Source organism: Oryctolagus cuniculus, chromosome 14 (assembly GCF_051225735.1).
Source record: "Oryctolagus cuniculus isolate XC-2025 breed Fujian yellow rabbit chromosome 14, ASM5122573v1, whole genome shotgun sequence".
NCBI lineage: Eukaryota > Metazoa > Chordata > Mammalia > Lagomorpha > Leporidae > Oryctolagus > Oryctolagus cuniculus.
Genome location: NC_142880.1, coordinates 66912352 through 66936675, shown reverse-complemented (window position 1 = coordinate 66936675; position 24324 = coordinate 66912352). Strand labels below are relative to the sequence as shown.

The following is a 24324-nucleotide window of genomic DNA, read 5'->3' as shown; positions in this document are numbered from 1 at the left end:
TTGTGTTACAGAGCTTTGAATCTGTTGTGGGTTAGCAGAGATATGTGTGTGGAATCCCAAGTCCCAATGCAGAATATAGTTTTCTCTAGCAACAATTTCTTTTGTAGTTGGGTATCTAGACTGGCCCACAAAAACCTTCAAAACTGACACGGATTTTGAAGAATAGTTTTTCACCTCACACAAGCAAATATTTGGAGTCTAAACATTTTGGAAACTGGGAACTGACTGGGAAGAAAGAACTTCATCCCATTAAGGACAAGTGGCAAAACTCTGCTTAGGAATTTTTATCTGAAATCAACCTGCAAAATGAGATTGACAGATGAAGTGGTTATAGGGAAGAGAATGATGGAGGTGATGTGCTTGTATCTTGCTCAGTTCTGATTCTAGGGACAATTAAACCTCTGAATATTAAACATAAAGGAGTTGCTGTCAATTAGTACATTTCTTGGGTCTTTTAGGATTCTGATGCTCAAATTTGTAATGTTCTGGACCTTATTTTCCTGTGTCTGGTCACTATCTATTATCTAAGTTCTTTAAAGAGAACTTCTTGCAGTCCAAACTCCAGTATTCCCAAGGTCAAGTCTCTGACACCTGCTGCTGCACATCCCTGGGTCTTATCTCTTGTTAGTTGAGCCCTCGGCTATTCCTCTGATACCCGGAACTCTGAAGAGCACTTCACATGCCTCTACTTACAACATCCTGTTTTGAACTCCATTTTATGTTTCTCACTATTGCCCTTTACAGTTATCTCCATCAACTCTCCACCACCTAAAAAGAGAAAAGTTCCAAAGGTCCCAGTGGGCAGTATGTCAAAGGCTTATGCTTGACTTTGTACCCAGAATCCTGTCCTTCATAAAGGGAGCCAGGTGAGTATTAGGATTATTTCAGTTGTAAGAGACACACAGAGAACTACATTTTGTTAAATCTGAAAGGAAGAATTTATTTTTTTCCCAGCAAGATGAATAATGCTGTTCTTTAGGGCAAATGGATCTGGGAAGTGATCCACACAGGATTATCTCCTGATTGCAGGCATCTGTTTCCCTCAAACCCCTTTCCTATAAATGTGTCAGAAAGCAGAGGAACAGAATTCAAGAAACAATTTTAGTGGGAAATCAGGGAAAGAAGACAATTTTTCCCCTAGAATTTCATGTTCTGAAACTGAATCAGTCACTGTAGGATACAGTGCAATGACTGCCTCAAAGAGGACATGAACAGGACGTCAAGGCAATTGATACGCGATAAAGAGAAGCCCTGATTTGTGTCCACAACTCTTGCCTGATTCTCAATGTGAACTGAGGTTATCCATCAGGGAATGAGTTGAGGAGGTACATGTGAGAGAGACTGTAGGGTGCTGAGGATGAACATGTGTGATAAGGAAGGGAGCTGTGCAGGGGTCTCCTATCTGCACACATGCCTGAGCCTAGAGCACGTGAGACAGAAGATAAGGACATTGTGAATTCTTCTTGGCTTACATTTTGAACATTGGGTACCCTAAATTTTATATGTTGAAATCCTTACCCTCCAAGCTGATTATATTAGGAGGTGGGATCTTTTGGAAGGTGATAGGCACAAATTCTAAGCGGGTGTTGCTATGGTTTGGATAGAGTTTGAGTGTGTCCCCAAAGTCTTGGTTCTGAGTGTGACAATGTTAAGATGGTGAAACAAGTCATAGGTGGAGCCAGTAGAAAGCTGTCAGGTCACTGAGGGTGCTGTCCTCAGAAGGGGTTGGTGTAGTGGAGTGAGTTCTTGAAGGATGCAGTGCTATAAAAAGAGCAAGGTGGGCCTCATCCCTGTTCTCTGGCTTCCTGACTCACTACATGAATTCTCCATCTTGCACGCATTCCATGATGCCATTGCTGTGAGGCTCTTAACAGGTGCTGATCAAATGGGTTTATTCAATCTTGGACTTTCAACCTCCAGAACTATGAGCTAAATAAAGCTCTTTCCTTTATACACTAATGCAGCCTAAAGTATTTTGTTATAGCAACAGAAAATAGACAAAGGTAGGCACGAATCTGAAGGATATTAATGTCCTTACAGAAAGGCCCCCAAAGAGCTAGCTTGTCTCTCTTACCATGTAAAGACCCAGTGAGAAGGTGCCATCTATGATCTAGGCAACAGGCCCTCACCAGATAATGCATCTGTCGGTGCCATGATTTTAGTCTTCCCAGCTTTGACAACATGAGAAATCCATTTCTGTTGCTTATAAGCTGTCTAGTTTATGGAATTTTGTTATAGCAACAAGAAAAGATTATAACAACTCCATGGCCACTTATAGAGCTTTGAAGACAAAAACATCAAAAATAGCCATTTGAGGTAAACTTGGATTCAAGCTATTTGTTGCTGGTACTAAGAATGTTATTTCCTGCAGGTAATGCTCTTTGTTTGAATTGTGTTTGTTTGCTTATATTGTACCCCAAGGATAGTAGTCGGGATTTATTATAGTTAGCAAATTCAATAGGAAGACTTGACCTATAACAGAGCATAAATTAAGCTCTATTTTCTATTAAATGTGTGAAAAGACCCTCCAAGAAGTTGTTTAAAAATAGCTGTGTGGAGTAATAAAGGGAAGACAACTAGACTTAAAAATGTTTTTATGAGAAGAAAATGAAATTTTTTTAAAGATTTTATTTATTTATTTGACAGGTAGAGTTACAGACAGAGAGAGAGAGAGACAGAGAGAAAGGTCTTTCTTGCATTGGTTCACTCTCCAAATGGTCGCAATGGCCGGAGCTGCACTGATTCGAAGCCAGGAGCCAGGCACTTCTTCTGGGTCTCCGATGTGGGTGCAGGGCCCAAGGACCTGGGCCATCCTCCACTGTCTTCCCGGGCCACAGCAGAGAGCTGGACTGGAATAGGAGCCACTGGGACTAGAACTGGCGCCTATATGGGATGCTGGCACTGCAGGTGGAAGATTAACCTCGTGAGCCATGGAGCCGGCCCTAAGTGTTTTTGAATAGATGGCCTAATTACCTAATTTTAAGACATCCTTTTACTAATAAAATAAAGTGAAAATATTTAAGTCAATTAGGAGTTGAGAAGCTGAAAAAAAATGGTTTTACAAAAACAAAGATACTGTAAATGGCAATAAATTAAAATACTTTAATGTAGTTTGTTGGATAATTAGCATACCTAGCATGTCCTTGTCACTTGCTTGACTAAAGCATCTTCAGTGGCAAGATGATTTTGGTTTTAGAAATCTCTTATTAAACCTTAGAATAGTACTGTATTTGCTCATATGAAGATAAATATTTAGATCTCACTTTACTAACAATATCATAAAATTGAAGTTCCTTTTTTATTTCTTAATTTTGATTCTAAATTGGGTTAACATAATTTTGAGGTTTGAGATGAGAGAATATTCCTTAAGTGGAAGTATTTTTGTGCAAGAAAACAAGGGCACTTATATTAGCTGGGTGTTTCTCATAAAACCTAGCCTTCTATCCTTAAGAAAAATATATTTTCATGGAAGTTTTGACTTCAAATATGCAGTTCTTAGTGAACTTATCCACATTAGACCACCTACCTGAGGCTTAATGATCAGAAAACATGGACTCAACACTTGTACAGCAGCAGTTGTATAGATTTTATCAATTTCCTATTTTCTCTTGGAAAGCTCAGGTCAAATGAGCTGAAATGGGAAAAATGTCACCCATGAAAAGTGATTTAGGGAACCCCAGGAGCATGTTTAAAATGGACACAACAGTTACTTCCTGAGAACATCTATAATTCAGCTTATTAGAATGCAGAGCTGCAATTCTCAATGGGTGAGAAACTCACAAATCAGTCAGCATGAAGGAGGCACAGGTTGAAAGGTAATTTAAAATATCTCTGAGTGTGCTGAATAGTATGCACATCTCAAAAATAGACTTTGAGAAACAGATGATGAAAGGTAGTGAGAAGGAAAAGTGTTTGAACTGTCTTAGGAGGAGGCTGCCTCTCTCAGGTCGTCATGGGACAACAACTTGGGAGGTATAATTGCCATGATGAAAATAGAAAAACTGGAAGCAGTGTCCCAAAGGGATTGTGATAGCATTAGTCCTCTTTTGCCTTCCTTCTTCTGTTGGTTTGACTGTGTAAAGGAGGGTAGTGGTTGAACCGTGAGGTACAGTTAAATCAAGTGACTGGTGTTCTAAGAAGAGGAGAGGACACACACAGACACAGGGGAAAAGGCCATGTGAAGACAGAGGTGGAGACTGGAATTACACTGGCACACATCAAGGAATGCCACGAGGGAGTGGAAGCTGGAAGAGGAAGGAAGGATTCTTCCTAGTGACAGAAAAGCAAGTATGGTCCTGTTGACACCCCGATTTCAAATGGCTTCCAGAACTAGGAAAGAATAAACTTCTGTTTCCAACCAGATACTCTGCAGTGATTTGTTATAGCATATCTAAGAAACCAGTGCAAAAAGTGAGCAACTCTAATACTTCCTGAGACAGTGGTAATCTCCATTAGGCCATAGCATCTTACTGCTTATAGGTAGACTTGAAATCTTGTTCATTGGAAACAACTCATTTGTCAGGAGAGATGGGCCTAGAGTAGATAGTCACTGCCTGGGTTAGGTGAACCTAGCCAAGTGTGCATGCACTATGTGGCATATAGGGAACATTAATTGCAGATAGGGGATCAATCCCCTAGCTGATAAGTGACTCTTGAGATATGTTATATAGACATGTTTTCATGGAAGTTAAAAAAATGGAGGATATATCTGATTTTCCAAGTGTTGAGTAGGAGGTGAGTCAAGTATTGTGAGTATCACAATATTTTCTGCATAGAAAACTATCTAGCAGTAGAAAACTAGGTAGAAAACCTAGTGCAGCAACAGTTAAGAGCCAGAGATTCCCGAGAGAGAAGTTTTGAACTTTGGTTGAAGGAATCCAATATAGGTTTTGAGAAATATACATAAAATATCTAATAAAATGTGGAAATATGGTAAGTATTATAGGTGTTTAATCTAAATTCCCATCTTGGTTCCTGTCCATATTGATTATGATGAATTAATTCTGCAGACTTATAGACTCTATGCATGAATATTTTTGGACCAGGGTCATATGTAAACAAGTCAAATGCAAATAAATATGCTAACCTCATCTTTCTTTCTCTCTCAATGAAGAAAGTCCAAGTCCAAATTTTATGTAACTCTTTAAGCCTGCTGATTTCTATTCTCCTGTACTTCAAAAATGAGAGTCACTCAATTCTTCTACCCCAAAGAACTCTGTCCTCCTCTATTTAGTCCACATCATCTTATCTCTATGAACAACTTGTTTGTCTATGCCATCTGTGGCCCGATGACATGCTCCCAGCACTTCAAGTCCTCCAGACGTAGTCAGGCTCCCAAGGAGTATGGTACTTCCTACTCAATATTTTCTCAAGAAACGGCACATGGGAGCAATTTCGTTCTTTCTCTCCTTGAAGAAAAGGGAAAGAAGATAATCAAGCACAAAGGGTGCAGGGAAAGACTGCACTTTTCTCCACACTAAAGGCTTTCATTTACTTGTATATAATCTCATAAAACTGTACTGGACTCTTTTGAATAGCACATTGCTTTTCCTATCTCATCTCATTTCGATGACTATTGAGCCTGCATTTGCAACCCCTACCCAAAATGGCTTGATTGTGTATGGTAGGTAATAATGTGCGATGGATGAGGAAACAAGACTCAGCAGAAATCTTCCCTGTGAAAAGTATTGCCAAGAGAAAAATGGAAACATCATTGCTCCTTTGATGTGTATTCAACTTTTGCTGATTCTTCAAGGTCTGTTTTCATACTATATTTCTGCTATGGACTCTTTTCTCTCTGCCAGGGATGATCTCTTTATCAATGTGACCCCTCATACCATTTATTACACAGCCCTTCCTTCTTTCCTTCCTTCCTTCTTTCCTTCCTCCCTCCCTCCCTTCCTTCCTCCCTTCCTTTTTTCCTTCTTTCCTTCCTTCCAACACTCAGTCAAGGGCATGTTTATAATGTTTTATAAATTGTTGATGTTTCTCTCATTTGGCCCATTCTAGGTAAGGACTTTTATTTTTAGAGTAAAACACATATGTAGTAAATATTCTCAAAATGTTGAGTATACTTTGAATATTTCTATATTCTAAATAAACTGGATCTATTTATAATTTTCCATGCAGTTTCAAATATTTACATTGAGAACAATTGGTTCTACCAAATTTTCATAAGGTTAATGTCTTTTTTTGTTTTTTTAAAGATTTGTTTATTTACTTGACAGGCAGGGTTACATAAAGACAGAAAGGGAGAGATTGGGACAGAGATCTTCCATCCACTGGTTCACTCCATAGATGGCCACAACAGCCAGAGATGAGCCCATCTGAAGCCAGGAACTTCTTCTGGGTACAGGGGCCCAAGCACTTGGGCTGTCTTCCACTGCTTTCCCAGGCCATTAGCAAAGAGCTGAATCAGAAAAGGAGCAGCTGGTGGATGAACCAGTGCCCGTATGGGATGCCAGCACCACAGGCAGAGGCTTAACCTACTACACCACAGCGCCAGCCCAGTTTAAATCTCAATTATAGATCTTTAGTGGATATAAACACGTGGCCTTGGATTAGAGTATTTTACAAAATGTCCTTTGTGTGGTTGTTAAATTGTCCAAATGACAAACACTTCTTCATTTTAGCAGGCAATCTACCAGCTATAAATAAGAAGCTTCTCCTGAGGAGGCAGGAGTTCAGAGGAGATGGGGAGATTGAAGAGGACAGGAATTCTCCAAGTCCCTAAGATCACCTGAAAGCCCGCCTCCGACCCCTTCACATTCAGACCTCCACCTGTTTTTCCCCTCAGGAACTGCCTTCATCTATTCCTACATCAGTCACACGTGGACCTAGAGCTTCTTTGGTTTGGTTTGTAAAGTTCTCTTTATGCCAGAGTCTTACATGAGGTCCGTGATTATACTGGCTGAGTTTTTGCCTTAGAAGAACATGAGGCCCAAGAGAACTGTACTGAGCAGGAGGGAGAGGAACTCCTCTGTTTGAGCATGTTGGAGGAGAGGACTAAGCAAACTTCGAAGCTGGAAATGCAGGATACATAGGAAACTGAAAAACTAAAATTTGTGTAGAAAAAAATTCCTGCCTATGGCCGGCTACAATGCTGTTTTGCTGTGAATGTATACAGTATGGACATCATATCTTCTTGGAAAATTTGTAAGTTTCTTTAAAACTGCATTTTCTTCAAAATATCATTCTTTTTAAAAATTTTATTTTACTTTTTAATTAGTTTTTTTAACAGATTCAATGTGATTTATAGATGCAATTCTAATTCATAAATTTCCTGCCACTCTATATTACCTTGGATGAGGGGTACTCAGGAGTGTACACGGTTGAGTGATCCAAAATGGCTCAGAGGAGCACAATCGGTCTCCAGAGCCATTAGTCCACAGGTGTATTTTGTCATCTAAAAACAAACAAACAAACAAACAAAAAAAAAACGGTGCTTAGTTTGGTGTTCTCCAGGTGTTATTTTGCAGTCATAATGATAACAGCAATTATTGCTTCTGTTACCAGTATGAATCCCAGTAATCTAAGAGAACTTTAAAAGTGAAATTTAGTGGAAAGTGAACTTACTGGAAGAAAAATTAAGCACATTGTCATTTATTTCCCCTTTAATTCTCCTTTTGAGGGAGCAGAGGGGCAGAAGTTTTAAGCCAAACCATTTTATCACCAGTAGTTACACAGAAAGTACATTCAGTGACTTCCTTACCTTACGCATTAGCTACAAGTCAGGATAAAACTGTTTTGGATTTGTTTTTATCCCTTCAAAGAAGCAGGCCCTCTATTGCCTGCTAAGAACCTTTAGAATCCACAGCTTTGCAGAAGAGATTAGCTTAAAAGAAAACATTATTATCTGGCTTTACAGGGACTTTCAGCTTTGCTTCAAGTCATGTGGATTTAAAAAAATAAATAAACACAAAGCGCAGAAAAGAAGATATTTAGGAGGTCAAAAGTAGAGCTAAAGGCAGAATATATGAACTTTCTTAGTGAAACTTATATGTTTGCCCCAGGATCCTCTGTTAGATTGTGGTGTAGCTGGTAGGACAGATGCTGGATGGCAGTCTGAAGCTAATGGTGTTACCAGGGACTTGGCATACAATGGGGCATATTGTGGAGGAAGATATTGGAGTTCAGAGAAAACTTTGCTGATAGAATAATATGTAAGAAGGGACCTGAATGATGAGCAGGAGTTAGTGTTCCCAGGCAGAGTACACAATGTGTGAAATACCTAGGCAGAGAAACTGAAAGAAAACTTCTTTGGGCAGAAAATACAGAGTGAGTGAAAGAAAGATGAGAGAACATTTTGGAGGGGTAAGCAGACTTTGAAGGGACTTTGAAGACATTTTAAGTGTTTTGTTCTGTGTTTATATAAAAATGGCTGAAGAGTTTTAGAGAAAAAAATGACAAGATTTACATGTTGCGAAGATCATTGCAAACTAATAATTGATAATACCAACACTCATCATTTACACTTTGAAAAAAATTATTCCCACTTAATAATTGATGCAACCAATGATTGTCGATGTGACATTTAGTGTGTCAAGTTGGCTAGGGTAAGTTTCTCAGGGATTTTGTCAAACATCAGTCTAGATGTTCCTATGAAGGTTCTTCTTTTTAGATATGTTGACATTTTCAGTAGCAGAGTTTGAATAAAGTAAATTATCCTCCATAATATAGAGGAGCCTCTTCTAAGCTAAGTTATAAAGGACAAAAATTGAAATTACCAAAAAGCAGGAATTCTCCCTCAAGACTGCAACATAGAAAACCTGCTCTAGTTTCTAGTCTACTGTCTACAGAATTTAGACTAAAGATTGCAGCATCAGCTGTTCCTTAAATTTCCATCTTATCCACCTCCTCTGCAGATTTCAAATTTGTCAGCCTTTATGGTCATGTTCTCTATTTTCTGAAAATAAATCTCTTTGTATATATCTATAGAGAGCTATATGTAGACATAGATATATATACATAATTGATATACAAATCTATCACTTTCTATTAAAAGGCAAAATAAAAATATTAAAGTTTATATAAAGAGAATCAAGAACTCAAATATATGTTAACAGTCATGGGGTGCAAGTGGAGAGTATAAGCATGTTTATTATTTATTGCAAAAATTTGTTGAAAATTTGTATAATTTAAAGTAGGTAAGAGAAAGGTGAATATTCTGGAACAGAGTAGAATAAAGACAGCAAGAGTGAGTATGGGACAGTCAGTTAGGAGATAATTATGAAGTTAAGACTTGAAGCACAAACTAAGGGGATCATCGTGGAGAATTAGGTAGAAGAATGGATTAAACATAACAAATTAGAGATTTCATTTGGGATTGTGCCAGGCATGTGGTAGGCACTAATTGTTGTAATGAATACAAAAATAAATGAACAAAATAGTATTGAAGAAGTAAGGATTCCTTTCAGACTTTTGCTTGAGCAACTGTATGAATAATAAGACCATTTCTGAAAATTAAAAAAATGCAAAAAAGGGACACATTTTTGAAGAAAAATAATATAAATAGATTGAGTTTGAGGTTTCTTACAGATCATCAAAGTAGAGGTATCAGGTTGGCAGTTATATGAGTTGTTGGGAGCAAATAATTTCAGAATTATTGGCTAGTAAACTAATTGTAGCAATTGGAGGTGAATAGCATGTTTCTCTGAATGATTTTATAAAGTGAGAGCTAATAGGAAAATGGCCCATGAGAAGGCCCTGAGACATTCTAACATTTCATGTGTGGGCGGGGAAGGGCAGCTAGCCAACCAGACTGAAGGTGAGTGACCTGAGAAGTTGGAGAAAATCAAGCAAGAGTAGCAATAAGATCAGACTATTTTAATAAAGAGGTAGTGGTCAACACTGTCAAATGTTAATGAAAGATCAATTGAGATGGGTTTGGGAAGTGAAGGTAAAGACATTCAAGTCCCTGCCTGTTGATCTGAGAGAACAACTTGGGAAGAGTGGTTACGACAGGCATTAGACTACATGGAATTGCAATGTTGCTGAGAAGTGAGGAAAAGAGAAGAATGAGTGCAGCTAAATGTTTTGAGAAATTGGACTGTGAGAGAAGAAATATGGACTAGAAGTTGAGGAAGATAGAGGAAGGGATTTATAAATGTGTTTAGGAAAACAAAATTGTGAGGTGAAATTGCAATTATAGAAGAGAGGGGGGATAACTGAGAATGCATGGTCTCTGAGAAGACTGGAAATGTTGGAATCCACAGCAGAGGTGCAGAAGGCAAGCTTTGGGCAGGAGAGACATCTCTATTGACACAAGAAGGATGCTGGTGCTTGTTTGTCAGGTGAATTCTATAGTAGGAAAATGGATGTCTTTTTATCTCTCGGTTTTTAATTTTCTGAACAAGAGGAAGGAAACATATTTACTGGTGATATATGGGGAATCACAAAGTCAAAGGTTTCTGTTGAGTATAAGAAGTTTGGGACAATCACTGCAGAAAGGAAATTGAGCTGATGAGAACAGCAGGATTTCTGGGCAATATTACAGGTAGAGTGAGATGAGAGAGTCAAAACCTAGAGTTAGGTAACCATGTTGTTCTTAAACAACTTTCTTCCAGGTATCTGGCTAAGTTATAAGGACAGAAGATGATTTATTCAATCAAGACTGAGATTTTCCTAGCAGAGCACAGGGCATAGGAATTTGGAACACTGGAGAGAACGATTGATACGTTGGTATGAGTTCTGAACTTGACATGAAGGAGCTTGGAGATGGGAGGAAGACAGTGGTAGTAAGAAAATGGAGGCAACTAATGAAGGGAGGAGCCAAATAAGAAGTTGTAGAGAGAAAAGGTGTAGGTCAAAAACAGTGCCCTTGGATAAATAATCTAACTATGTTGGTTCCAAGCTTTTATTTGTAAAATTAAGACATGCAGTGAAAGATTTCCAAGGTTCTTTCTGCCTCAAACAGCTTGTATTTATGATTGTCTGGAAGGATGTGAAGCACTTTGAGCATGGATCCAATTGGGTGTCCAGACCACATGATATATCATGGAATTGAAGCGTTAGGGATGAGAGTCTTGGGGACATCGTGTTCTTGGTTATCACCTGTAGGAGGAGCAAATGGAGGGAGGGACACCTGTGAAAATCACTCTTACCCCTGAAGTGTTCATAGTAAGTATTTCTATCTGAGCAAGGACAAGAAGAAACAGGAATTGAACTTTACAGGTATACCCATAGCTGCTCTTGCAACTATTAATGCTTAGAATCCCTTTGAAGATTTATTTTTTTGGACTTGCAGCTGAGTTTAAAATAGGTTCCTTTCAGAACTGTTCCTATATGCAACTTTAATAAAAGGGCTTGACCTCCCAAACATCTTTTTTGGACTTCAGAAAGGGCTATGCACTCCTTCTGATAACCTTTTATATGGAAATAGTGAAGACAGAGACTGAGGCCCAGAATGTGCAGCTGGCCTGATTCAGTGAAAGGAGCACGTGGAGATGGGGGAATGACCATCAGTGGCTATGATTCCTGTAGGAGCTCTAGAATCAGTTATTTTTTTTTTACATTTCCTATCTTTTTTAGTTAGTTTTTAACAGATACAATATAGTTTATATATACAATTGTAAGAATATAATGATATTCCCTATTCCCTCCCTCCTCTTTCTTTCAGTTTTTATGAATGCTCATGTGAATCACAATAAAAATAATGGCTATTTATTGAGGATTTAGTTTGAAAACTGTTCTATCACATGTTATTCTTAAAGCAATCCTGTAGAATACTATTAATATTTCTGTTTTAAAAATTATATAAAATATATATCAAATAATATTTTCCATTTTAATCATGTAAAGTGGCATTAAATAGATTCAGATTATTGTGTAATCATTACCACCATCCACCTCCAGAACTAAAACTCCTTTTATCCTCCTGAACTCCATATTCTTTATACAATGACACCCTATTATTTCTGTTTTAAAAATAAGACAGCTAGGCCTGAAAGAAAATCAAGAATATTTATTGACATCTAACATACATATGTTTGAAATGATTAACTAGAAGGGAACGTGGATTTCTAGGCAGAAGTGTCAGTATGTGCAATAAGTTCTTGGGTCAATTGCAATAGGATTGTGCCGAGTAGTATAAGTAGGTCTGAGATCTGAAGCACCAGAGTCCCTTTTAAAGCAGTGGACACATTACTTTCACAGACCCTGCAGAGGAGTTTACTAATCCACAGTCTTTCCCACTCATGAACAATGCTTTGAGCCTCTCTGATCTTGTGTTTGCCCAGGAAAGATGCCTTTTGCTAACCATCAGGAAACTTTCTTGAATTACTTTTCAGGCTAGAATGGCAGACATTAGAAGAATCTAGTAAAGCTTATCACTTACCCCAAAACTATGAATCCCCCAGAAATTAGAAATTTATTAAGCACTAATAGCCTAGCCATCTTTTTCTTTTTCAGACTGAGCGGAGAAAATGAAAGAAACAAGTGAACTGGAAGATTGTGTTACTTTTCCTTGTGGTTTTGTTTTGCTTTTGGTGAGCTTTCTGTTTCCTCTTCCTTAACCCCTTTCTGTAAAGTCAAGCTTACCTACAGATGGTACATACATCAGTTGGCAGCACAGTTTAATACGTTGCTTGGATACAAATGTTTGGAAAAATAAAGGAGCACCATTTATACCTGTTTCTGTTGCTAAGGAAACTGAAGAAACTTTGGGACTTTCCTTTGGGTATCATGACTACAAAACTGGAAAACAAATCTATTAAGAGTTTTAGAAGGAGGAAAATATGTAAAGTACATTGTCTTTCCACACTGGCAAGTTAATGTTTATAAGCTTCTGTAGCCTTTCCCTGCCTGTGGTATAAATATTGCTTCTTAAGTCTTTTTCAGTAAGTTTGATCACATTGCATGGCATGTGGGGGTGGTCAGCATACTGAAATGTAAACACAAATCACATTTGTAAAATGTTTCATAAAACAAGTTATAAATACATCGTGGTTGCCTTAAGGGATAACATAATGAATTTTAGTTTTAGAAATCTTTCTTTCACAATCAGAGCATGGGATTTGCTGTCGAAATTCTTTGCTTCTGTGAACTCTGCTGGAAAGTCATCTCAAAAAAAAAAAAAAAAAAACCACAAGAAGTTAATTTGCAGAATCCATTTAGCTTTCTCCAGCTACAGAGAAACATTATGCCTGCCTGAGATTTCCTTCAGTCCAAACCCTGACCAGCATCCTTAATGTTATTGGAGCTGACAGCATGAGTGGTAGGTTTCATACAGAAGGAAAAACTGCCTTCCCAGGCTAGTTGATAGAACCTTTTAATACATATATATCATTGTGCACTGAAACATAGCGACTTGCAAAAGTGAGAATGTTCTCTTCCAGACAGTATCTTTAACAGTGCTCTGCGTTCCTGTTATAGCTCAGTTTCTTCTAAAAACTGCCGCAGCTCGACCATAGGAAGTACCTGTCTCTGTACACAGAGCCCAAACAGTGCTAAAAAGGGAAATGGAACATATGGTAATAAACTCTCTGAGCTTTGATGCTGCCTTGTAATCAGCAACCAGTGCAAGAGAGGCACTGGCAACCAGGAACTCTCCCCGCCCCCAGGGCCTCATTAACAAGGCCACTACACGGCAGTGCAAGAAAACAGTGTCATCAACTTGAGCGGTATCTCAACCATACAGGGTGAACCCTAGATTTTCCTTGGGCTGGAGAGGGGATGAATCGGGAGGACAGACAATTCCAATAAAAAGCTAGAAAAGAACCACTGCCCGGGTGGTCCCATGACCCAAAGGGTCTTTGTTTATTTGAAATATTATTGATGAGCTTTTGAGGTTTTGTTTAAGTCCAGTGCTGCATGTGGAGCCCTGACCTTAACAGATCTGCGGATGTGCTCTGTTTGATCACATCATGGTAGGAAGCTACTCCTTGCTTCGTTTCTTTCACTGGTGGGATAAGAATGAGCATGTTGGACATTGGGAGTAGGCTTTATGGCACATCCTCCTAAAATCACCCAAGATCCTCTTCCCTGCAAGGGTACTGGTTTGCAGGCATTTTATACTGTGGGAATCAGAAGACCTCAGGGAGATTTTTGTGGACATTGCCAGGACAATGTTCCTGTATTTTGCTTTAGACTTCAAAAAGCTACCTCTGTACAGTTGACCTGAGGGACCTATTTTTGTGTACTGTGTGCATCTCACTGCTTCCTTCTCTGCTTTTTTTCTTCCTTGTCCTAATCTTCAAATGTGTTATTAATTTTTAAAGATTTATTTTATTTATTTGAAAAGCACAATTAGAGAGGGAGAGATGGGGGTGGGAGAGAGCATGAGAGAAGAGAGATCTTCCACCTGCTGGTTCACTCCCTAAAAGACTAACTGCCAGGCCTGGGCCAGGCTGAAACCAGGAGGCAGGAACCTCTTTTGGGTCTCCCATGTGGTTGCAGGGGCCCAAACACTTGGGCCATCATCTGCTGCTTTCTCAGGTACATTTGCAGGGAGCTGGAAAGGAAGTGGAACAGCCAGCTGTGACTTGAACTGGCACCCATATGGGATGCCAGTGCTGAAGATGGCAGCTTAACCTGTTATGCCATAGCTCCAGCCCCAGCAAGAACATTAACACAATCTTAGTTCTTCTAATCCATGAACAAGGGATGTCTCTTCTCTGTTTTCTCCAGTTTATTTCAACAACATTTTATAGTTTTCCATATTTTGGTCTTTCATCTACTTGGCTAAATTCATACCTAAGTATTTTATTATACCTGTGTTGCTATTGTAAATGGAATTATTTTTCTAACTTCCTTTTTTGATAGCTTGTTATTAGTATAAAGAAATGCTTTTGTATGTTAATTTTGTATCTTACACATTTACTGAATTCATTTCATAGTTATAATTTTTTTGTGTGGAATCTTTGGGGTTTTCTATATATAATGTAATTTATGGTCAATTCCTTTTTTATAAAGATGCCAAGAACACACAATGGGGAAGGACAACCTATTCAATAAGTGCTATTTGGAAAACTGTATGTCTACATATAGAAAAATGAAATTAAACCTTTATCTCACACCATATATAAAACTCAACTCAAAATGTATTAAAGACTTACATAGAAGACCTGAAACTGAAGGAAACATAGAGGAAAATATCTAGATATTGCTTAAGTAATAGATTTTGGCTATAACTCCAAATCTATGGAAAACCAAAATAAGAAAAAGGCAAGTGGTACAGAATCAAAATAAAAAGTTTCTGTACAGCAAAAGGAAACAACTAACAAAATGAAGAGATACGTTATAGAATGGATACATATTTTTGCAAAACATACATTTGATTATGGGCTAATATGCATAAGGAATTCAAAGAGCCCAACAGCAATAAAATAAATGATTCAATTGACATTCTTCAAAAAAAGACATACAAATGGCCAACTGAACCACAAAAAGTTGCTCAGCATCAGTAATCCTTAAGGAATGCTAACTAAAACCACAATAATATATCATGTCACAACCATTACAATGGCTTCTATCAATAATACACAAGATGGGGCCAGCACTGTGGTGCAGTGGGTAAAGCTGCTACCTGCAGTACCAGCATCCCATGTGGACCCTGTTTTGAGTCCCAGCTACTCCACTTCTGATCCAGTTCTCTACTATGGCCTGGGAAAGCAATAGAAGATGTACCCATGTGGGAGACCCGGAGGAGGCCTCTGGCTCCTGGCTTCATATCAGTGCAGCTCTGGCCATTGTGGTCAATTGGGGAGTGAACCAGCAGATGGAAGACCTCTCTCTCTCTGCCTCTCCTTCTCTCTCTGTGTAACTCTGACTTTCAAATAAATAAATCTTATAAAAAAGAAAACACAGGATAACAGGTGCTGGTAAGGATGAAAAGAAAATGCAATTCTTTATGAGACTGTAAAAATGAGGAAACCCAAAAGTCCTCTACTATTACTCTGGGATATTTTCCAAGCAATCACTTAGCCTTTTTTTTTTTTTCAGATTTCTGGTCACAGTGCAACATGGACCATTTTTTCAGCAGCACCTGCAAAGGTGAGGTGCACAACTGTAAGGTTTATTCTCATAGAGTTAAATCCCCTGTAGGTATCTCCACTTGTATGTCCAGAACAAACATCTGAAAGTTAGTGTGTTCGATTATTTGTTTCCCCTCATTGACCAGATATTTCTAAATTCTGTACTTCTAGATTTTTGTCAATGGTCGTCTTTTTCTTTAGTCAAAAACTTGTGTCATCTGTGACTCCTCTGTTTCTTTCAGACCAGACCCCACAGTCAATCTGTCAACAAGTCCTGCTAACCCTACCTCCAAAAGCTATCCAGTGGTGGGCATTTGGTGTAGTGAACTCTGAGAAGTAATGCTGCTTAGTACACCTACATGCTGTACTGCAGGGCCTGAGTGGAGCCACTTCCAATTCCAGCTTCCTGCTAAAGCACACCCTGGGAGGCAACAAATACTTGAGTTCTTGCCATGCACATTGGAGACTTGAATTCCAGGCTCCCTGCTTGGCTGGTCCAGGCTCAGTTTTTTGCAGGTATTTGGAGAGTGAACCAATAGATAAGAGACTATTTCTCTCTCTCTCTCTCTCTCTCTCTCATATTTTATTCTCCCTCTCCTCTCTGCTTTTCAAATAAAATGAAAATTAAAAAATTTTAAAATCCAGAGATTGACCGCATACTGTCATCTCCACTGTCAAACCATGGCTATATTTCAGCTGCATTATTGTAGTCATTTTGTAAGCTGGATCCTTGCTTCCAGCCTGCCCTTCTCTAGTGTAGTTGCACAGTCGCCACAGGGGTCCTGAAAGATATAAGTCAGGTCACATCATCTGCTGGTCACAATATTCCATTTCACTTGGAATAAAATCTGGCTCTCCTGTTACTTCTCAGAGCTCACCTTCTTTACCCCCCCCCCACTTATTCATGCTGTTTCAGTCATCTGAGACTTCTTGTCCTTTGAAGACATATGATATGTTCCACAGGGTGTTGCATCTGCTCTTGTCCAACCCTTAGCTGGCTGGCTCCCTCATCTTCAGATTTTTATGCAAATACCTCCTTTTCAGTTGGATTATTTTTGGCTACTCTATTCCATACTGCATCTAACTTCCACCTCCCAACTATACACATTTCCTATTGAGTTTCCCTGTTTAATGTTTCTCATAGCATGAAAAAAATATGGGTTGAATTAAATCCCTAAGAAAGATATGCTGAGGGGCTGGCATTGTGACATGGTGGGTAAAGTCACCACTTGTGTTGCCAGCATCCCATATGGGCACCGTTTGTGGCCTGGATGCTTCACTTCTGATCCAGCTCCCTGCTAATGCCCTGGGAAAAAGAGTGGAAAGGGCTTCTGCCACCCACTTGGGAAACCTACAAGAAGCTCCTGGCTCTTGGCCCAATCCTGGCTGTTGTGGCCATCTGGGGAGTAAATCAGTGGATGAAAGATCTCTTTCTTAGTCTCTCCTCCTCTCTGAAACTCTGACTTCCAAAACAAAAAAAAAATTTGTTTTGAAAAGACATGTTGAAGTCTTAAACTGCAGTATGTGAATGTGATTTTATTTGGAAATAAAGACTTCATACATTTAATTAAATTAAGATGAGGGTATAAGCATGGGCTTAATCCAGTAGTGTCGCTCCCCGTCTTCGTGGAGGAACGACACAGGACCCTGCGCTGTTCTTTCGTCTGCTCGGCCCTCCCCGGGTTTGCTTCTGGTCCTTCCCGGGTTGGCTACCATCCCTTCCACCTCCGTGGAAGGGCGGTTCCCCCTGCCACATTCCCCACTTCCGCGGGGGAGCGGCACACCGCCGGCCGGCTCTCTCGGGGGCTGCACAGGTGTTCCTTCAGATAGATGTTCCCCTTAGATGTTCCACTTAGATGTTCCTCATGCATGCCGTCTCTCTCCTCCTTTATAGTCCTCTTCCACCAATCCCAACTCTGCTACCCACACGCCGAGTACGCTGCTCTCCTCCAATCAGGAGCAGGTCCCACAGTTTATTGGTTGAACTGGAGGCAGCTGTGTAGAAGCTGTTTCCCTTCTCAGCGCCATATTGTGGGAGAGCAGATGCATAGAATAAGTCTTAATTCCAGTAACTCAGTCTAGTCCGAGTTGCTCCCAGTTGCTCCCCACAAGTAGGACTTGTGTCCTTATGAGAAGCAGAAAATTCTGGGTAAATACAGGACACACTTGAGAACACTATGTGATGATAGAAGCAAACTGGAGTGATGCAGCTGCAAGCCAAAGGACACCAAACATTGACAATCACTACGAGAAGCATTCAGCAGGTAGGGAAGCATTCTACTCAGAGTTCCAGAGGGAGTTTGGGGTCCTTGAATACCTGGGTTTTGGATGTCTAGTCTCCACTTTATGAAAGAATACTTTTTGTTGTTTTAAGCCACCTGGGTTTGTGGTATTTTATTATGGAGCCCTATGAAATGAATACAGCACGTATTACACTGTCTTATAGCTTATAAATCTTATCATTTTGTCTATCATCTGGATCCCTACTACTGTTATATAAGTTCCAGAGGGATACACCAGTTCTGGCTCTTTGTCCCAAACTGCCATGAACCCTGACTTCTGGTCCTAATTGGGCAAACCTGTAAAGAAGCTTACTGAAGAAATGAACTCAAAAGAAGTGGAATTTGCAGCTTCTATCCAAGGAAAATGGATGAGTAACTTGGTGTGGGGAGCAACTCGGACTATACTGTTACTGGAATTAAGACTTATTCTATGCATCTGCTCTCCCACAATATGGCGCTGGGAGAGAAGAAAACAGCTTCTACACAGCTGCCTCCAGTTCAGCCAATAAACTGTAGGACTTGCTCCTGATTGGAGGAGAGCAGCGTGCTCGGCGTGTGGGCAGCCGAGTTGGGATTGGCGGAGGAGGACTATAAAGGAGGAGAGAGACGGCATGCACCAGGAACATCTAAGGGGAACATCTAAGGGAACACCTGTGCAGCCCCCGAGAGAGCCGGCCGGCGGTGTGCCGCTCCCCTGCGGAAGTGGGGAATGTGGCAGGGGGAACCGCCCTTCCACGGAGGTGGAAGGGACAGTAGCCAACCCGGGAAGAACCAGCAGCAAACCCGGGGAGGGCCGAGCAGACGAAAGAACAGCGCAGGGTCCTGTGTCGTTCCTCCACGAAGAGGGGGAGCGACATAATGGTGCCGTGACTCGGATATGAAGCCTAGGCAGGGTTTAGTGTTGCTCCTCCACAAAGAGGGGGAGCGACACTTGGGATTAGCTAGAACCTTAGAGACTATATGTGTTGTGGTGTCATCTCATAGGAAGTCTTCCATCTGGACTCCATCTATTGCTGACCATATACCTAGACCTGACCTAGACTTGGTGATAAGAGGTTTTAGACAAATGCTTGTGTATTCAAGAAAGAAAATAGGCATGGATCATAAAAGGAGTACACAAACCACAGAGAAATCAAGGGAATTATGAAGATATCTTGGCAAAAATTTACTCATCTTTATTTTTCCCTCATACTGTCAGTTTTAATAGCTTTTCTTTTTTTCCCACAGTGCTCAAAGCATCTTAATAACATTGTACCCCAAAGGAAAATGTATTATCTTTGTAACACAATATTCTATGCGGTATTGAATTCTGAAGTTAAACATGTTAGAAAAGCAATTCACATTGTACAGAACATTCTCTGGAATGCTTTAGAGCATTTGGATTCACACAAACACACACACACACACACACACACAAGCCCATCATCCAGGAGGTGCCCTATATCTTGTACGTCATCTGTAAATACAATGATAAATGTGTGCCCAGGGCTTAGGGCCTAGGACAAGCAGATCCAGATTCCGACAGGTCAGAGAACAACTTGGAGCCGTTTGTGGGTTTATATCTCCTTTATTCTCAGTGGCTGTGGGGAATGCACAAGGAACAGCCGCTTGCCCCCAACAGTGGTAGACCCACAGGAGATACCCTCCTTTGTGCCTGTGGTGGAAACTGGACATACACATAGAAAGAAAGACATCTATACACATTCACACAAAAGCAAACACATACATGTCCACATCCATCCACAGGCAGCTGCATCTAGCCATGCTCCCCACCCCCCAATTGCTTATATGGGTTTACAGGCAAAAGTGGCCCAGAGCCAAACCCTTACATAACAGAATTGTGGCCACGAGTGAACAGGTAGACCTGTCGGTTACCACCCAAGTGCATCTCCTCAACAATAAACAAAGGGACAGAAACAGTAAGACACTAAAAGGTGAGAAAATGAGGTTTCCTAGGTCAATGTAGTGTAATGGTAGGAGGAATAGACCTTGCAATTCAGCAACATTGAATTTGAATTCTGCTTCCAAGACTCAGTAGCTTTGAATGGTCACTAACTACTAACCCTAAACTGCCCAGCAATAATACCTAGCTCAAAAGACTTTTGTGTTGCTGTTGTGGGCTGTAAATAAAACACACATGGAAGCTAGCTCAATGTTTGCCAAATGGTACCCATTATTGTTCTGTTTTCCAATGCAATTGCTACCTATAAATGTTATTTATTTTAGCATATTGTGAATGAATGCTGAGAGAGACTCAGCTCATTGCTGGAGAGCTGTTCAGCAGCTCCTTTCAGCCAGCGGTCGGGTGTGCTTGTTGTCAGGACCTATTATTGTGGGAAAGGAGTCGTTCCCAGCCTTGCTGATTACCTGGAGTATCACTTCCCGTCATTAGCACTTTCATCTTACTTGACTATAAATATATAATCTAATGACCCTTTCACTGAAATAACTTCTTTGATGATGGCATTTTCAAAGTGTTTTCAGGCATCTGCTAATTAGGGAGATCCACCCATTTTTCTAAAGCCTATCACTGAGAAACTTGAACCATTTGGAGCAATAAAAATTCCCCCCTGGTTTTCTAGAGGAGACAGCCACACTAATTTCAAAGCTTTATGTAGAGTAAAAGATGGTTATTCCAGGAGTTAAACTTACTACTGTTGCCTTATTAATTTTGTCTATTTTCAAGTTCCTTTGCAAAACTTTGAATACTCGAATGATGGGTATCCATGACGTGACAGTCCCTCCTAGAAGCTTACACTCCCTGTTTTGATTACCTTCCTCTTTGAGACCTGGTGTCATCAATCCCGATTTCCCAGAATTACCTTCACCTCTCATTTCAGACCATGGCAAACAGTTATCCAGCTGAATGTTCAATTTTCTCCCTAGCTGGGTAGGACTGGCTGTTAGATAACTGTTTCAAGCTACCTGACCAAAGGAAAACATCAACTTGCAAATGAATCAGGAACCTGACTAAATCTGAACTTTCACTGTGAGTCAGAACAGGGAGCTTGACTGTTAACAACTGAGGTCCGTTTTAAGTAAGAATGCTTGCTGCATCATGATGACGTGTAACTTCCTGTGATTCTGGGGTTTGGACGTGAGGTGTCCTCCTGTCATGAGCTCTTAGCAGAACCCAGCTGTTGCCATTCTGGAAGAACATGAGAAAGCAAATGTGCTTGTGTCTGCCTATGCAGTGAGAAAGAAACCAGAATCTCTCGAACTGCAGAGAAAGTGTCCTTTTCGGAAATATTTCAAAAAATGAGCATGCGAGTGTTATGTACCCTCTCCAGGGAATCCACACTCCAGATTATGTACCAAGCTTGTTCTTCACTTTGTTTAAGTTACTGCTCAAATATTCCTTTCTTTGTGGCACATTTCATATCCTTCTCATTCCATTTCGTATATATTTTAGGATAGTTATTGGCTATCTCCACTACTGAATGTGAATTTTATGACAACAGGGACTTGAGACAGTCACAGCTGTATCCTTAGTAACTGCTGATCCTTTAAGACATTAATCTAAAAATATTTAAGTTCTCTCCCAAGAATCTGATTGCATGAGGTTAATGTACTTTACTAAGACCTTTGTTTGCCTTACGTGGTATAACATTAAAATCAAAAAAGTCTTCTACTCTCTTCAATTAGGAAGTAGGACAAAATATGCTTAGGCTCTAGGCATCAGGGAACTTCTAGATTCGTGTTTCATCAATTTGCTCTTTTTATGTTCATTACAGTGAAAGTACAGAGCACCACATCTGGGTTCAGATTGGAATAAGCCCACAGTGCTTCAAGCTGCTGGTACGAATTGCTCCGTTACTGTTGTCCTCGCTGTGCTGAGTGCTTTCCGCTTCACCCATTAGCTTTCTATGTGTTGGGCACTGTTGTAGGCACCAGTTCTTTACTAGTGAGAAACAGATAAATATCCCTGTCTTCACAGACTTAAAATATATTAGGGGATATGGTTATGTAATATACAATTAAATTATATATTATAAAGTGATAAATGTTATTGCTAAGTGGGTGGGTAATCCCAGGGGGGTAATGTTCTATTTTAAAAAGAGTGATTAGAATGGGCCCAGCTGAAATGAATTTTGAAGCAGGAAAAGAGTGAATCGTGTAGATATAGGGGGAGAGTGTCTAAGGAAGAAGGATTGGCTCTGCAAAGGCCCTTGAGGCAGTAATGTCCCTGGCATAGTGAAATACAATGTTGCTGATGGGAAAACAAAGACAAATAGTAAGGAAGCTGCCAGAAAGGTTACAGCGGCCAGATCCCATACAGCCTTGTAGGCCACTTTGCGGACTTGGCCTTTCATGGAGTGATATGGGGAGCCATTCTAGTATTTTCATCATGAAGTGATGTGTTCTTACTTACAATCATGTCCACAAACAGGGCTGCTGCATTTAAGTAATTTTAAAGGACCAAGAGTAGAAAGCCCAGTTAGTATCATCTCATTTGATCCTTACCATCACCCTGAGCATCAGATACTATTAGAATAGCCATTTTTTTAAACTTTATTTAACAAATATAAATTTCCAAAGTACAGCTGATGGATTACAGTGGCTACCCACCCCCATGACTTCCCTTGCACCCACAACCCTCCCATCTCCTGTTCCCTCTCCCATTCCATTCACATCAAGAGAATAGCCATTTTAAGATGAAGAACAGAGGCCCAGGGTTACATAACTTGCTTAATATCACTCATGCAGCAAATAGTATAGAAGGCCCATAATTAGAAATTGTGGGGCGGGTATTTGACACAGGGCTTAAGGTTTCGCCTGGGCCACCTGCATCCCATCTTAGATTGCCTGTGTTTGAGTCCTGGCCCTGCTTCCAATTCCAGCTTCCTGCTAATGCACAAGCTGGTGGCGGCTCAAATGCTTGACACCTTGCCACCTGCATGGGGGATCTGGATTGAGTTCTCGGTTCCTGGCTTCAACCAGTTCACTCTCAATGTATTTGAGGAGTGAAACAGTGGACAGCAGATCTCTCTGGATCTGTTTCTGTCTCTCTGCTATTCAAATAAATAAAAACAAAGTAAAAGAATTTTAAAAAGGAAGTTGTGCACATGCTCTCCTCCCTTCTCCAGCAAATTTTAATTTTCCCATTGTTCTTCTGGTGTTTTCTTCTGTGTTGATTAAAAGTCATTGAAGCAGATATTGGTTGCTAGCTTTAAGTCTTTAGTTCTTATTGAGCATATTTAAGAAAATTCTGTTTTGTAATAACCCATTGTGAATTGTCACATACTGTTAAGTCCAGAATTTGTCAGAGTTAGAGCAAATCAGATCTATGTCCATGCCACTGTCTACTAAATTTTCAAAAATATTTCCTAACTATAAGAGCATGAGATGTTAGAGAATAGATGTTACCCCCAAACCTCATCCACGAAACTGTAGAACAGACTACATTTATACTATGTGCAGCTAAGCAGTGCAATGAATATTTGCTTTTAAAACAGTATGCCCAAAATGTTGCTAGAAGAAATTAAAGGCAGTCTAAAGAAATAGAGAGGTTTATCATGTTTGTAGATTATGACACTTGATATTTTAAAAATTTTATTTCTTCCAATTGATTTATAAATTTAATGCAACCCATTCATAAATCCAGCAGAAGTTTGTATAGAAATTCACAAGCTGATTCTAAAATTTATATGGAAATGAAAGGAACTACAATAATTTAGGTCGTAGTGAAAAACGAAGCTGGAGGGTTTACAAACTTTCCATTAAGCTCCAGAAATTAAGACAGTGTGGTAATATGCAAGGAGAGACAAACTGATCAATGTCACGGAGTTAAGAGTTCAGAATTAGCTCTACATATATATAGTATCTTAATTTATTATACAGGTATCACTGCCTTTTATGGGAAGAATGGGCATAGACTTTTATTAAATTTTGCTATAGCATTAAATACTCATACAGCATACACTAAAATTCATTAAAGGTGGAATATATATATATATAATACACATATATATTTGAAGTATAGAAAAATAAAACTTTTTGAAGAAAAAAGAAGGGCTCTTTATGACCTTAGGAAAGGCATGGTTTCTGAAAGAAGATACGTAAAGCATTTG

General features: G+C 39.7%; 1 long non-coding RNA gene across 4 annotated transcripts in view; it reads left to right on the top strand.

The window, feature by feature from the left end:
* LOC149122370 (uncharacterized) overlaps positions 1-22210 on the top strand; it is a 132424-nt gene extending 110214 nt beyond the window's left edge. Inside the window, exons 3-4 of one of the 4 annotated variants that reach the window (XR_016220153.1) lie at positions 15940-15990; positions 21988-22210. This is a non-coding gene — a long non-coding RNA (uncharacterized LOC149122370). Of the gene's footprint in view, positions 1-744; positions 867-6632; positions 7150-15939; positions 15991-21987 lie in introns of those variants that run through there. The other 3 variants (XR_016220155.1, XR_016220156.1, XR_016220154.1) reach the window with 3 other exon arrangements.
* Positions 22211-24324: the final 2114 nt, after the last annotated feature.